This window comes from Lepus europaeus, unplaced genomic scaffold, assembly GCF_033115175.1.
Source record: "Lepus europaeus isolate LE1 unplaced genomic scaffold, mLepTim1.pri SCAFFOLD_29, whole genome shotgun sequence".
Taxonomy (NCBI): Eukaryota; Metazoa; Chordata; class Mammalia; order Lagomorpha; family Leporidae; genus Lepus; species Lepus europaeus.
The window spans coordinates 1,356,916-1,366,884 of NW_026909167.1; the positions used below are offsets into that span (position 1 = coordinate 1,356,916).

The following is a 9,969-nucleotide window of genomic DNA, read 5'->3' on the forward strand; positions in this document are numbered from 1 at the left end:
TCTTCCAGGTCTCCCATGTGGGTGCAGTGGCCCAAGGACTTGGACCATCTTTCACTGCTTTCCCAGGCCATAGCAGAGAACTGGATCAGAAGTGGAGCAGCTGGGTCTCAAATCAGTGCCCATATGGGGTGCTGGCACTGCAGGTGGTGGCTTTACTCGCTATGCCAGTGCCAGCCCCTATATTTTATAAGAAGTTATTTCAAAAGGTCCGTGGGCAATATACATTATCATTTAATTTTATAACCATGAAATTTTGAGTGCTTTTATATAAAGCTTAAAGAACTAAAAATCATTAGGATTATATAATATATGTATGTTAATTCCACAGAAGAGAAAAATCTACCCAACCTGGATCTCCATATCTGTTCAAGCTGATGTACTAAGATTTTTAAATTGGTATAATGATTGAAAGTATTAGAGGTTCCTAAAACAAATGTACTTATTATTAATCTATTTGATTGTAAGTAGAATATGCAACTTATTTTGTATTCATTTTAAAATAATTGAGGGCCAGCACTGTGGAAATAGTGGGTAAAGCCAGCAACTATGGTGCTGGCATCCCATATGGCTACCAGTTCAAGTCCCAGATGGTCCAAGTATTTGGGATCCTGCACCTATGTGGGCAACCCAGAAGGAGCTCCTGGCTTCTGGATTTGGATCAGCCCAGCCCTGGCCATTGTGGCCATTTGGGATATGAACCAACAAATGGAAGGTCTTTCATCTCTCTCTCTCTCTCTCTCTCTCTTTCTCTATATTTCTCTATATCTCTATCTCTATAGCTATCTCTATAATTCTTTCAAATAAATTTTAAAAATCTCTATAAAAAGGGTATAAATATTTTCAACTATTTCCTACAATACAGAATAATAAAGTACCTTTGAAGAAACTTTGAAGAATTCATTTTAACATTGGATAAAATCACCTATTTTTTCTCTTTTTAAAGATATATTGTACTCATTTGAAAGGCAGATTTGTAAGGATGGAGAAACAGAGTCGAAGAGACTTTCCATCTGCTGCTTTGCTCCCCAGATGGCTGCAATGTCCAGAGCTGGGTAAAACCAAAGCCAGGAGAAAGAAGCTTCATCCTGGCCTTCCATGTGGATGGCAGAGCCCAATCATGTGGGTCATTTCAGCTGCTTTCCCAGGCCATTGGCTGTGAGCTGAATAGGATGTAGAACATCCAGGACTTGAAAAGGTGCTGATAAAGGATGCCAGCATTGCAGGTAGGACATAACCTCCTCAGCCGCATTGATGACCTCCTGAAATCACCTATTTCTAAAGAGTTTATTTTTATTTATAATCATTTTATAAAAGACTTATTTGTTTATTACAAAGTCAAAGTTACAGAGAAGAGGGAAAGACAGATTTTCCATCAGCTGGTTCACTCTCCAAATGGCTACAAAGGCAGGGGTTGGGTTAGGTCAAAGCCGAGAGCTTCTTCCAGGCCTCCCACATGGATGAAGGAGCCCAAGCACTTGGCCAATTCTCTGATGTTTCCCCAGGCTGTTATCAGGGAGCTGGATCAGAAGTGTAGCAGCCAGAACTTGAACTTGCACCCATATAGGATTTCATTCTCACAAATGGTGGCGTAAATGCTAGCCCCTCCAGTGCCATGGCTCAATAAGCTAGTCCTCTGCCTGTGGCACTGGCACACAGGGTTCTAGTCCTGGTCGGGGTGCTGGATTCTGTCCTGGTTGCCCCTCTTCCTGTCCAGCTCTCTGCTGTGGCCCAGGAGTGCAGTGGAGGATGGCCCAAGTACGTGGGCCCTGCACCCCATGGGAGACCAGGAGAAGCACCTGGCTCCTGGCTTTGGATCAGCACAGGGCACCGGCCACAGCAGCCATTGGAGGGTGAACCAATGGCAAAGGAAGAGCTTTCTCTCTGTCTCTCTCTCTCTCACTGTCCACTCTGCCTGTCCAAAAAAAAAATGCTATTCCCTCCTTATATTCTTTATGTAATTACTTTAAAAAGTCTCCTTCTAGACCAGTGTAAGCAAACAATGAAGGATAGAATTAAAAGGGAGAGAATGATCCTGCAGGGGAAGCAGGACACACAGCAGACTCATAGAATGGCAAATGCCCAAAACAGCACTCCTGCCTCAGAATCAACCCTTGGGACATTCGGATCTGGCTAAAAGGTCCATGAGAGTCTCACAGGCATGGAAAGCCATGACAGAGTGGCAAAAAACAATCTAAATGAAAGACCCTGGTGAACAAGACCCCAGCAGAAGGAACAGGCCATCAAGGAGAGAGGCGCCTTTCTCTGAAGGGAGGAAGGAACCTCCACTGTGACACGGCCTTGAATAAACAAGTTCAGAGTCGGTGAACTCAAGGAACTTTCATAGCCTAGACAGCTCAAAGCAAGAGTCTCGGGTGATTGATGATGTCATAAATAAGAGTGCCAATTGTTAAATCAACAACGGGAGTCACTGGGTACATGCTCCCCACATAGGATCTCTGTCCTTAATGTGTTTTACTATGAAACTTAAAAACACTACTAGTTGAACAATACCCTATACCTTGTGCGGTTGTGTGAATGCAGCCTGTTGAAATCCTTGCTTAGTATATATACTAAGTTGATCTTCAGTATATGAAGGTAATTGAAAATGAAACTCGATAAAGGGTGGGATGGGAGAGGGAGAGGGGAGGGCCACGGGAGGGAGGGAGGTTGGGGGGGAAGCCACAACAATACAAAAGTTGCACTTTGTAAATTCACATTTATGAAATAAAAAATTTAAAAAGTCTCCTTCTAAATAAACAAAAGATATCTCTGTTATTTACCAAGGTTATTGTGCAAGTTATTAATTGTCTCTATTTACAAGTCAAGCTAACACCAGGATTTGTTAGAAGAATCTAAATGGGGGCAGTGCTATGATGCAACAGGTTAAAGCCCTAGCCTGCAGCACTGGCATCCCTTATGGGCACCAGTTCGAGTCTTGGCTGCTCCTCTTCTGATCCAGCTCTCTGCTATGGCCTGGGAAAGCAGTGGAAGATGGCCCAAGTCCTTGGGCCCCTGCACTCATATGGGACACCTGGAAGAAGCTCCTGGCTCCTGGCTCCTGGCTCAGATCAGCTCAGCTCTGGCCATTGCAGTTACTGGGGAGAGAACCAGTGGAAAGAAAGTCATCTTCACTCTCTTTCTCTCTCTCTTTTGCTCTGGCTCTACCTCTCTCTGTAACTCTGTCTTTCAAGTAAATAAAATACATCTTTTAAAAAAAGAAACTTAAATGAGTCATATCCCTTGGACATAAACTCAGCTACATCTACAGTGTCTGTCATCTGTCCATAGTAAAATTCAAGTCTGGTACATATCTCTTTAGGTAGACATTACTGTGTCCTTCCTTTAAGAATCAAGAAGAGAGGCCAGCATTTGGTGCAGATTAAGCAGCTGCTCACAATGCTGGCATCCCAGATAACTCAGGTTCAAGTCTCAGTTCTGATCCAGTTCACTACTAATGTGCCTAGGAAAGCAGCAGAACATTGCTGAAGTACTTGGGCACCTCCCACCTATATGGAAGAACCAGTTGGAGTTCAATGCTCCTGGTTTTTGCCTGGCCCAATCCCAGCAATGGTAGTCATTTGGGGAGTGAACCAGCAGGTGGAAGATCTCTCTCTCTCTCTCTCTCTCTCCCTATCTCCCCCTTTCCCTCCTCTGTAAGTCTGACTTTCAGATAAGTAAATAAATAAATCTTTTTTAAAAATAGAAACAAAGAAAGCAGAATAGATTCAAGAAAAAATGAAACAATTATTTTTTTTCATTTATTAAACTTTTATTTAATGAATATAAATTTCCAAAGTACAGCTTATGGATTACAATGGCTTCCCCCATCCCATAACTTCCCTCCCACCTGCAACCCTCCCCTTTCCCGCTCCCTCTCCCCTTCCATTCACATCAAGATTCATTTTCAATTCTCTTTATATACAGAAGATCATTTTAGTATATATTAAGTAAAGATTTCAATAGTTTGCCCCCATATAGCAACACAAAGTGAAAAAAATACGGTTGGAGTACTAGTTATAGCATTAAATAACAGTGTACAGCACATTAAAGACAGAGATCCTACATAATATTTTTTTAAAAATTGATTAATTTTCTATGCCATTTCCAATTTAACACCAGGGTTTTTTTTTTCATTTCCAATTATCTTTATATACAGAAGACCGATTTTGTATATAATTAGTAAAGATTTCATCAGTTTGCATCCACATAGAAACACAAAGTGTAAAGATACTATGAAACAATTTTTTTAAAACTTTTATTTAATGAATATAAATTTCCAAAGTACAGCTTATGGGTTACAATGGCTTCCCCCCCTCCCATAACTTCCCTCCCACCCGCAACCCTCCCCTTTCCCGCTCCCTTTCCCCTTCCATTCACATAAAGATTCATTTTCAATTCTCTTTATATACAGAAGATCAGTTTAGTACATATTAGGTAAATATTTCAACAGTTTGCCCATATAGCAACATAAAGTGAAAAAACTACCATTGTATACTAACTGATAGAATCAAAAAGGGAGAGAAAGATCCAACATGGGAAGCGGGATACACAGCAGACTCATAGAAACAATTATTTTTAATAAAGAGTCCAGAACTGACTATAAATGTGTTACTACTCTACATTTGTCACAATGATGTGCTGAATAAAAAATAATTAATGTATATTATCATGTACTTATTTGGATGGTTGATTACTGGTCATTAATATTTAATTTTAGAGAAAAAAATTTCAAGTGACAATATTCATCAGTAGAAAAAAGTTGAAACAAAGCACTTTCTTAATCTCACAAAGTCATGTGGCTAGGAGAAGGCATATCTGATTTACTCTAATCAGCCTTCCTAAAATTTACAAATTTTTTTCTGGCAACAGTGAATTTGCCTTGTCATAGAAAGCTCTTTGAAGGCTCTTGTTAAACTTGTTCCTCTTTGAAAAAGTAAATTTTACTGTGTGATACTGCAGGAGGTAAATTTTTGATGTACAGGAAATTTGAAAACCAATTACGCTTAGTCTCTAATTTCTGATTTACTTTATAGAACAGAAATTACACAGATAAATTTCACTTTGTCTAATTTTTTAAAATAGTTACTTATTTATTTGACAAGCAGGCATAGACAGACAAGGGGAGAGACCAAGAGAGAGGTCTTCCATTTGCTAGTTCACTCCCCAAATGGACACAATGGTCAGAGCTGGGCCAATCTAAAGCCAGGAGCTTCTTCACACATGGGTACAGGGGTCCAAGTACTTGCACTGTCTACCACTGCTTCCTCAGGTCATCAGCCCAGAGCTGGATTGGAAGTGGAGCAGCTGAGGTATGAACTGGCACCTGTATGGGATACCAGTGCCACAGGCAGAGGCTTAATGACTATGGCACAGCACCGGCCCCCACTTTACCTAAATTTACAGCAAACCCATGAGTTGCACCAGAATGCAATTTTCTTTTCTTTCTCCTTCCTTCCTTCCTTCCTTCCTTCCTTCCTTCCTTCCTTCCTTCCTTCCTTCCTTTCACATTGCATCCAAGGACATGGACCAGGGAGAGAGGCTTATGATTACTGTGTGCAAGAACTCTCCTGTTGGGGGTCAAAGCATTTGACAAGGAAGCTCTCCTAGATTAAGTCCGCAAGCGCCTCTCTCAATAACAAGCAAGAGAAGGTGTGCTAACTGGAGAGCATCTTTGGTTTAATTAACTCCAGGAGGTCTGAGTGTTGCTGGGGTCCTTATTGGGATATATCATGGGTCAAAATCATTTGAATGTGACTATTCACCACTAGAGGGCTCTGTAGGGTCAATTACATTTTCACAATCATTGACATCTGATTCCCCACTGTTGTCCCCAGCTGCTCTGCTGGGGAAGAAAATCTGCTCCATTTGTGGGATACTTAAGTCCAGCAGTGGAGGAAGCATAACTGAAAGAGCCCACAGCTGAGGTCAAGGCATAAAGACACTTGCTTCCATGTGAGAATGACTAAGAATACTGTCTTGGTTGGGTAAAAGTCATCATGAAGAGGATCAAGGACCTCTGTGTCTCCAAGTGTATTTCTACCTCCCAGCTGTGAACCCAGAATAGGGCATCCAACAAATAAACAATGATTCCATACTTCCATGTGGTGCTTCTCTGCTTAACATTGCCTGCTGAAATCTTTTTGTTCCTATGTATTTTTACCCAGCATAGTTTGTCTTAATTTTCTCATTTCTGCCTGACAATGTCCAACAATTTGCACACTGTGCTCTTTACCTGCACACCCTGCCAGTACTTTTTCTTGATGTGCATTATAAACCTGATAAATTGCCCTAATGACTTTTATTACTCCATCATTGTAAAAATGCCAGTATTGTGTTCTTTAATAAGTTTGGCATAACACTGAAAGGTGGGAGCCTTTTCCATTGAAGCCACTGTATTTTTTCTCACTAGTGTTACCTAGATTAGGAGTAGTGATATCCTCTGATTATACCTTCAATTTGAACTAAATTCTAAAACATGAATAAAATTACTGATAATGAAGATGAAGCTGAAGAGAAGGAAACCAAGATTGGGCACTCTGATGGTGTGAGTGAGCTGTTTATGGGTGATCTGTTCTTTATATAAAACCTACTGCTGCGGGTTTGCCAAGTTATGTACCACTCAATAACCTTCTTTCACGTATCTTTAAGAATTCTGTCCCAAATCTCTTCTCTTAATTTCACTTTCACAGAAAATGAAGTTTTGAATAAACCTGTTAGTTATGGATTTCAATTACTTGCAGAAGTTCTGTCTTGCTAATGTGCCAGTCACTGATGCTAAAAGTTGCTTCTTGTCTTCTCTCTCTCAGCAACAATATTTCATGACCCACATTGCTGCTAGTGATATAGAAACTTATAGTGTTGAAGGTGTAGTCCAAAATGGAGGCTGTAATGATGAAATTCTCTGAGTGCATTATTTTAATATCAGGCATCTTAAATAATCACTTATTACATTTTTGTGTTGCTATTGACTAACAGTATCATGTTATCCTTTGTCTGTTCAGCTGAGCTATACTGCAATCTTCTTTATGGACATGATCATTTCTTTTTACCCAGAGATTAGTATTCATTACACATTTCCTCTGAGTTAGGCCACTCTCAAGGAATGAGGTTGTGTTGGTTTATAATTTAGTTATAAACTGTGGAATTCTCTGTGTGTTCTCTGTGGAAGTTAAAGTTTAAAAGAGATAATTTATCATAACCACCTCAAAGGTCCTTTGGTACATCTTTCTGAATCACTTAGAGATGAGAACTCCTTTGAAAGAAGAAATGAAGTAGCTGACACATGGAGCCACTACCTATAATGCAGCATCTCATGTAAGCATTAGATTGAGTTCCAGCTGCTCCATTATGACCCATCTCCCTGTTACTGCATCTATTTGGGGAATGAACTAGCAGATGGAAGATCTCTATCTCTCCCTGCAACCTTCTCTCTCTATCTCTGCCTTTAAAATACTGTAAATCTTATTTTAAAAAAACTTAGGGTCTAGCACTGTGGCATAGTGGGCTAAGCCTCTGCCTGTAGTGCCAGTTCAAGTTCCAGCTGTTCTTCTTCCAATACAGCTCTCTGCTTTGGTCTGGGAAAGCAGTCAAAGATGGCCCAAATGCCTGGGCTCCTGTATCCATGTGGGGGAGAAGAGTGAAGCCCCAGGCTTCTAGCTCGTGGCTTCAGATTGACCCAGCTCAATCTGTTGTGGCTATTTAGAAGTAAACCAGTGGATAGATCTTTCTCTGTTTCTCCCTGTGTCTGTAACTCTACTTTTCAAATGAAATGATAAAATCTTTTTTATTAAAAAAAAAGTTTAGCCTCACATTTGGAACTTTTAGTAATTTTGGATAGGTTGAGAGGAAATTTGTAAAGTTTGTGGTACAACTGGGAGCCTTCTGAGTCCTAGCATGTAAGAAGAGAATAGCGAGCAGACAGCTGGTAGACAAGACCTAATAGAGTACTACCCATAGCATTGTCTTTTTAAAGACCACAGTAAGTCCTATGGTCCCTGTTCAAAGGTCAGTGGGAAACCATCCACACAGTTGAAAGAGGAGTGTGACTTGATGAGATTTTGGTTTGTAAAATGGCCTTTTAATTAAGTACTAAAGAACATCTCCAGAGAAAACATTGAAGGATACAGTTGAATTGTAAATCTTCATTAATAATAACAAGATTTGAAGAAAGAAATGACAGCTTTAAGGGAAATGCAGTTCAGGGAAGGGAGATAAGAATTAGTGAATATTTTATCCTAGGATGGCACTTACACCAACTGTACATATTGGGACCCTAATTTGGTGTGTTGAAGAGGATTCCACTAGGATCTGGAATAACTTGAGCATCAGAACACATAATTTCAGACTATAATACCTTTAACAAGATAAGAATCTATGAACTCACAATGATATAGCACATAATGACACAATAACTAAGACAGAAGAGTGAGCCCTTAGCTTTGATGCTAGATCAAAATATAAATGAAGAAACAATATTGGGAATTAAAACACCAGCATTTCATAAAGTGCTGATAATTAAAAATAATGAATATCAAAGGTACTGGATGAAAATTTTATAGGAAATAGGATACTGTCATAATATTAGAATATTTTTAATAAAAGTCCACACATTCCAAAAAGAAATAAAAATGTGTATATAGCACAGTATATGCAAATGCTGTAGTGCAGCAAGTTTTGCCACTGCCTGCCACACCAGCATTCCACCTGAGAGTGCTGTTGTGCTGCTTCAAGTCCCAGCTTCTCTGATTTTGATCAGGCATATTGTGAATGCACCTGGGAAGGTTTCAGAACATGGCACAAGTCCTTGGGCCCTGCCACCCATGTGGAAGACCAGGAAACAGTCATTCATCCTAGCTTCAGCTTGACAAAGAACTTATGCTTGTAACTCTTTTGGAAATGAACCAGCATAGATATATAGAGATAGAAAAGAGAGAGAGAGAAAGAGAGAGAGAGAGATGATAGAGATGATAGAGATAGAGATAGAGATAGAGATAGAGATAGAGATAGAGATAGAGATGAGAGAGATAGAGATGAGAGAGATAGAGATGAGAGAGATATCGAGATCCAGCTCTCTGTTATGGCCTGGGAAAACAGCAGAAGATGGCCCAAGTGCTTGGACCTCTGCACCTGCATGGGAGACCTGGAAGAAACTCCTGGCTTCTGGCTTTGGATTGATACAGCTCTGACTGTTGTAGCCAATTCAGGAGTGAATCAGCAGATGGAAGACCTGTCTCTCTCTCTCTCTCTCTCTCTCTCTCTCTGCCTTTCTTTCTCGCTTTGTGTAACTGACTTTCAAATAAATAAATAAATCATTTTAAAAGATATAGATGTAGATATAGATATAGTTCCCTCTCTCATTGTCATTCTGCCTTCAAAATAAATAAATAAATCCTTAAAAGGTTGCATGTGAATCAATCTGGCAGAAATTCACTAAATACCAAGTTGATAGCATGCATCATGGAATGGATGGAAGACTGAGGAGAGCCCAGCAGCAGACCAGGGAGCTTCTGATGAGAATACAGGGCGCACATTTTCTCAGAAAGGAACACTGGATAGACCCAGCTTGAGTCATCTCTGCTCTTGATACTTATTAAGAGTTTTCATATTAGAAAAGTGTCAAGGAGAATTCTAGAAAAATAACATTGACTCACAATGGGAGAAAAGATATTTTAACATAGTTGGAAAAAATGTAATAGTTCTGTGGATTGGGTTATAGTGAGGAATTTATTTTGGTTCCCTAAATTGGGGTTCATATGCTTTTTATCATGGGACCACCCTATACTTAGCAGAAACATCTTGGATCAGGGGCAAAAGTGCTAAAATGATAATGACTGGGCATTCTCAATGAATGGGACTCACTCATGGTATTTCTGTAAGTTTGAAATAATTTCAAAATTACTCTTTTTTTAAAACTTTTATTTAATGAATATAAATTTCCAATGTACAGCTTATGGATTACAATGGCTTCCC

General features: G+C 39.8%; 1 pseudogene; it reads right to left on the minus strand.

Moving 5' to 3' along the window:
• Positions 1 to 5,754: 5,754 nt before the first annotated feature.
• Positions 5,755 to 6,929, minus strand: LOC133754738 (BRISC complex subunit Abraxas 2-like; annotated as a pseudogene).
• Between the last annotated feature and the right edge of the window lie 3,040 nt (positions 6,930 to 9,969).